This window comes from Denticeps clupeoides, chromosome 6 (genome assembly GCF_900700375.1).
Source record: "Denticeps clupeoides chromosome 6, fDenClu1.1, whole genome shotgun sequence".
Lineage (NCBI taxonomy): Eukaryota > Metazoa > Chordata > Actinopteri > Clupeiformes > Denticipitidae > Denticeps > Denticeps clupeoides.
The window spans coordinates 22,009,710-22,016,487 of NC_041712.1; the positions used below are offsets into that span (position 1 = coordinate 22,009,710).

The window sequence follows — 6,778 nt, forward strand, 5'->3', positions numbered from 1 at the left end:
TGGTGTGAATTGTAGTATAATGTAGTAGCAGCAGCAGAGTAGATGCAGTGTGTATGTTGCAGGTTATTTGTTAGATGAGTGAGGTAGCGTACTGGTGTGAATTGTAGTATAATGTAGTGTAGTAGCAGCAGAGTAGATGCAGTGTGTATGTTGCAGGTTATGTGTGAGTTAAGTGAGGTAGCGTACTGCTGTGAATTGTAGTATAATGTAGTGCATTGGTGGTATAGTGGTGAGCATAGCTGCCTCCCAAGTAGTTGACCCAGGTTCGATTCCCAGCCAATGCAATTGACCTTTGTGTACTGGTGTGAATTGTAGTATAATGTAGTGTAGTAGCAACAGAGTAGATGCAGTTTGTCCTGGGGTTAATGATACATTTGGGATCAAGATGTGCATTTACACTGGTTTTCTATGGGACATTTTGTTATTAGGATCAGATTAGTCAGTGTTTGTGTATCTTAGCTATTTTAACAAACTGAGACAACAATAATGACATTTAAATATGAATATATTCTGATACATTTTTCTTGTTGCAAGTTTGGATACAAAAATGCATGTGTAATATTACGACAGTCAAATTATTTAAAACATGGCAAAAAATTAACAGCACGTTTTCCAACAATTAATTGTGAGGTCAGAATCAAGACAAAAAAAAAAATTAATTTTAAATATGACAAGCATGGGAAAGTATTTCAGACAGAAAATGATGGGGAGATGATCTTGTCATATTTTAAACATAAAATAACCTGCAGACTTTGGCAGAAAATAAAATTAAAAGAATACTTTTAAAAATAATAAAACACTTCCATTAGGCAACCTTATATTTGAAATAAATAGTTGCCCAGGGATGCAACCCAATGTGCTCAGGATGGAACTGAGTGCAAAATAATTTGTTACAAGTTTGATTTATGAGTGTTAATTTGTGGGAAGTACATATGCAAACTGTTGTAATTCCTACACCGTGCATACTTGGATGTAAATAGCCTAAAATGAAAGTTAAATGTCTGCAGGTAAAGCACATGGTGGTGGTTATAGAGGCAAAAAGATGTTATTTTGTTGCTGAATTTAATCCAGCCTGGTGCAGATTCGATGTTAACTGTAATTTGCCCCTAGATGCATACGCTGCCTGCAAGAATGGAGGATATCTTAACCTGTACTTCTGGGTTTGTTTACATCCGTGAAGAGACTGGAATTAATCATTTTAATTTGTTCAGAATTTTAAACAATGATTGAAATGTAGAGTAAGAAATTCCACTTCAGGCTTTAGTATGTGAGTGTGGTTGGAGATATTTCATTATATGTATTGAAGCAAACAACTAGTAAAGCAAATTTAAACACAAGGACAACACTGACAGCTCAAGTGCCTTTTATTTGGACCACACAGAAGAACAGAGTCAAGAATTCATTCATCATCATCATCATCCAAGTCCGTCTTGCCTTTGGGTGCTCTTGGGCCTCCTGCTGGCCTCGCCAGGATGATCTGTGAGGAGAAGGATGGAAGTGTCAGGCAGGTCATAAGAACAGAGGTGAGGGAGAATATGGGACAATACAGTAATGAAACAGGGCGGCCTGTAAACCTCACAGTACGTTAGCAAACAACTTGGTAAACATCCAAAATAAAAGGTGATAAAATATGTGTGAGCATTAATCGGGTTAGCAAAAACGTCCACAAGCAGACAGACACACTGCCTATCAACTCTTTGACTTGTAGGTTAGTCGAATCTTGTCTACCCTGTGAAAAAACAGCGTATACATCCAGCATGCAGCCACACTGTGCTTGTGACATGGTTCTATATTCACAACCTGCAGACACAGGTAAACTAAAGATAATCTGGTTGGTTAGATACACAGTGCTTTCTGTTACATTTGTGCATATGACTTATGGATCAATTTTCCATCTTGTGCAGACATTCTGCCCTGAGTGAGAACCATGCAACGTGTCAGAGGTCAGGCACACACTCAAAGTAGGTCGTTCTGGCACTTTCTACTCCCTTACTAATGTGCAAACTTTTCCGGCTCCTCATCCCAATCATCCATGTCCCAGTGGCCTTGCTGTTTGGGAGCTTTGGGGCCACCTGCAGGCTTTGCCATAATAATCTGAGACCAACATGGACATTTATGTGCAGAGAATATCAGAACACGGCTAGATAACATGCTGATAAATGCTTAACCTCACATTTTACCACATAACATTTTAAAACAATGAAACACAGCCTGACCTGGTCTACTCTGAGGACCGTGATGGCTGCATTGGTAGCCAGTTTGATGCCCCAGTACTTCACCAGGAAGGGATCCAGAACACCAGCCTCCAACATGTCCTTCACAGCAGGGCCCTCACCCTGGCAAAGAAAAAACAAGGACAACAGAATAAAAAAAAAACATCAAACTTTCAGCCTGTTTGAATTGACAGTGGCCCCAAAAATACAATACAAAAGATGTGATATCTGCTGATGCCCCCATACAGATAGGGCATTATGAGCGAGCAGGGAACAGAGGAAATGAATACTGCACAAAACCTGGGTGTGAGATGTAATGACTGAAGGGATCTCAAATTGTCCAATATGAAGAAGTGTAAGAGCTGTCAATCATCAGAAATAATTGTACACCACAAAAAAAGGGGTTTAGTCCTATAGATGGGTCAGGGATCTTACCTCAATGTCAAATCCCATGTTCTTGTTTCCCTCGTGGTGAACAGCATAGAGTTTAGAGATCAGTTCACTCCCCTTTACACCAGAGTTCTCTGCAAGGGCTCGTGGCAGAGCTTCAAACGCCTCAGCAAACTTTTTAATAGAGTACTGCTCCAGACCAGGACAGGACTAAGCAGAAGAACAAAGAGGAAAATGTTACCTAAAATCTACACATCTGAGTGGATATTGGGGTGACGTGTTGTCAGTATCCAAAACTAAGCTTCAGATACACAGGGTAAAAATTAAGAAGCAAACAGGAACGTGTCATCGAGACCACGATTCATACCTCGCCATAGGATGTGATCTGCATGGCCAGTTCAATTTCAGTGGCTCCACCACCAGGCACCAGCCGGTTGTCCTGAGGAGAGAAGTGGAAGTTTAGTTTGCACAAGTCATCCAGTAATGATGAGCAATTCAATATTTAATTGACAGAAAAACACAGTCCTGTAGCAAGAAAAATCTTACCTCGACTAGGATTTTGAAGGTGTTGACCCCATCGTCAACCGCTCGTTCAATGTCGTCCATCAGATTGTTTGTGGCGCCACGGATGACCAGCGTAGAGATGGCCCCCTCCTTCTTCTCTGTAGGAACAAGGGGTTACTACAACAAGCCACCAACACTCCAATGAATGAAAGACAAATTGCACAAGAGCAGCCACTCACCATGTTTGAAGACCACAACCTGAGTGTCGCCCACTTCTGAGAGGTAGACGCTGTCACAACGACCCATCTCCTCGAGCGTGGGTGCAGTCTGCAGGCAGATTGAAGTACAAAGATCCATAATCCCAGAGAAACAAACACTAAAACACCAATATGCTTGAATTTTTACACAGGTAAAAATGTGTGTATGTTCATACTGACCAGGCTGGGAAGTGCAGTGGCACCCACAGATTTACACAGTCTTCTTAGATCCCACTTGGAGTTTAGCCTGGTGGGTCAAACAAAGTATTCAAACATACAGAAAACCAAGAGTGAAAATTCTTAATGGATTTTTTTTTTTAAGCCAGAGCACTAACCTGACAACCATGAGCTGGTATTTGTTGGCATAGTGCAGTGCCAGGTCTGCCACCTTGCCACCAGTTACTAGTACAGTGGCACCAGTATCAGCGATGGCCTTCACCTGAGCCTCCATCAGGTTCTCCTCTCCTTTGCTGAAGTTGAGCAGCTCCTATGCATTCTTTATCAAAACTGTGCCCTGAGGAAAAACACACACACAACATAAAAGTTAAAACCCAGTATTAATCATGCAACAACATGAAACCCTACAATGAATATTACAACTGAGAGTACTCACCTTGGTCTCTGTCACCATGCAGTCAAACGGGCAGGAAAACACTGCAATCTTGGCGTCCTTAACTGAGGTGATGTCTCCTACTGCTTCTTTCTTGAAAACCATTCCATGCAACACTGAAGACCCACTCAGTCCACATCCCTGCATGGAAGAGAGGCAACGCCTAACATGAAACCAAACAGTGACAGGAAACAAACATTGCTGACACAGTATTTACACCCGTAACACTCACCAAAATTTTACAAACTCTGACATTATCCACACTGAAACTTCCAGCTTCTGAAAAGATGGAAACTGTGTAAAAAAAAAAAAAAAAAACACAACATAAATCAAGGTACATAACATTTCTCATTGCCACTAAAATAAATAAATAAACAAATAAATAAATAAATAATGAAGACAATATAAATCATACCACAGGCTTGTCCAATGAGGTCGGCCAGAAAATCTTCATTGCCATACTGCTTGCTCATGATAGCTGGGCGGATCAGGGATGTGGCCTCACCGACATCATGGAGGTTCTTTGCTGAAGAGCATACGCATTCTGGCAAAATCTCTAGGGCCTTCTTGCAAGCCATGTCATAACCTTCAATAACCTGGGATGTAGGAGGCAAATAAGACAGCATTATCGAGTCAGTCACAGTCAGTAGTTACAGGGACAGTCCCCCTGGTGACACTCAAGCGTCTTGCTCAGGGACACATTGTGACAACTACCTACATTAACCTGGGCAATAATTAGAAAGATGGGTTTACCTCAGACACAGAGACTCCAATTCGGAGGAGCTCCTCAGCCTGTTCCAGCAAGGCCCCGGCAAACACTAGGATGAAGTTAGTCCCATCACCAACCTCCTCCTCCTGCATGTGCGAGGCCATCACGATCATCTTAGCTGCCGGATGCTGGACCTGAATAACAAGAAGAATTTGGATGAAACAGTGTTCCTTTGGCTTTGAGGGTCTGAATAAAACAGCCTGCGGATTCACAGAAGAAAAAAATCACCTGAAGTTCTCGAAGAATGGTCGCGGCATCGTTAGTGACAAAAAGTTTCTCCAGGTGGTTGATGACCATCTTGTTCATTCCTGTGGATACATACGAGCCGGTGAACACCCACGATCCACGCATTCACCCACCTGGACAATAAGACGTCAGCAGAAACTTACCATTGGGCCCATAAGCAGTCCTGGTGGTCTGCGCAAGTTCTTTGCATGCCTGAATGTTTCGATAGACTGCCTCCTCGAGTCCTGAATAGTGCTGAATTAAACAAAACAGAATACTTGAGATTCAATCATAATGAGTGAAAGTGAAGTGATTGTCATTGTGATACACAGCAGCACAGCACACGGTGCACACAGTGAAATGTGTCCTCTGCATTTAACCCATCACCCTGAGTGAGCAGTGGGCAGCCATGATAGGCTCCCGAGTGTGCGGGGACGGTGCTTTGCTCAGTGGCACCTTGGCAGATCGGGATTCGAACCGGCAACCTTCTGATTACGGGGCCGCTTCCTTAACCGCCATAACCACCGCTATAATGAAGAATAAAACCAGTTTATGGTGAAGAATAAAAGCGGTTTAAACCGGTTCAAATCGGTTTATGGTTATGCAAGAAGTTCTGAAAAAGCCAACAAATGTTCAGAAAAAGCCAACACTCGCAATAACAAACGCGCAGCTACTCAATGTCTCACCCATTCATAACGCGATTTAACACACAGGCCACGTTTTAGTAGCAAGACAGGCGGTAACAAAAGCCTACAAAGTGACGGACTAAAGTCGAGGGGCTTCCACATGACAGCGCCGGGATTAGCCGGCTGGCCGTTTCATTACGTCCCCCAACTTTAAACGACGACGTTCCTACTAACCTTCGCGCCATCCTTTAACATCTGGGCAAAGCCCGGAGCTTTGGGTACGTGGAGAGCCATTTCAGAGTGTGCCGGAGTGATGTGGTTACACTAGATTTATAAGTATAATTCTTTAAATGTGTGTTTTCTTATTTACTAAAGACTTTTATTTTATGGTTACCTGTATTCTGGTGTGATTAAGGGAATTATAATGACAATTCATTAATTGTTTGTTTAATTAATTGTAGAATGTTGAAGTGTGTTCATGTTTCTGGTTATGTGAAATATGTTTCTGTATTTTTGTTTGTTCAATTGATGGTTATTGTAAAAAGTTATGTGGGTTATAAAACTTTGATCACCCCCCGACAATTGTTTGGATGCGGCCGTACGTCACCTCTACAGTAGGCGGAAATACGTCACCTCCACAGTAGGCGGAAATACGTCACCTCTACAGTAGGCGGAAATACGTCACCTCCACAGTAGGCGGAAACTCGTGACTTCAAAATTGTTGTTTTTGTTTTGTATCCCGTATTGCATTATACTGGAATAAAAGGTTTAAAAAATATACGATGTACTTAAAAGATACATTAAAAACAATCGACTTTGACAGCAAAAACCAAATTGCGTTTTTGTTACTGTTGATGTTAATGAGAAATAAACGTGGTTCTAATTAACAATGTTTTTTAATGTGTAAAATTGATAGAAATATGATTGATTGCAAGGTAATATGTTACTGTTAATAGCATTCGTAAGCTCTTTATTTTAAAGTTGCAAGTATAAACAATGCTGTTACATTTACACTGTAATATTTAATTTTAACTTCTAGTCGTGTGAACATGGAAACAAGTGAACAAAATGTTGAAACAAGTTTAATTGAAATTTTGTATTTACATAAAAAAAACCATAAAAAAAAACAGCCAGTGCCTTCCTATATATCTCAAACATAGCATTGACCCTTGTTAGTCCCTGCT

The 6,778-nt window shown here is 41.3% G+C and overlaps 1 pseudogene; it reads right to left on the reverse strand.

The window, feature by feature from the left end:
• Nucleotides 1-1,346: 1,346 nt before the first annotated feature.
• LOC114792358 (T-complex protein 1 subunit theta-like) lies at nucleotides 1,347-5,983 on the reverse strand (annotated as a pseudogene).
• Nucleotides 5,984-6,778: the final 795 nt, after the last annotated feature.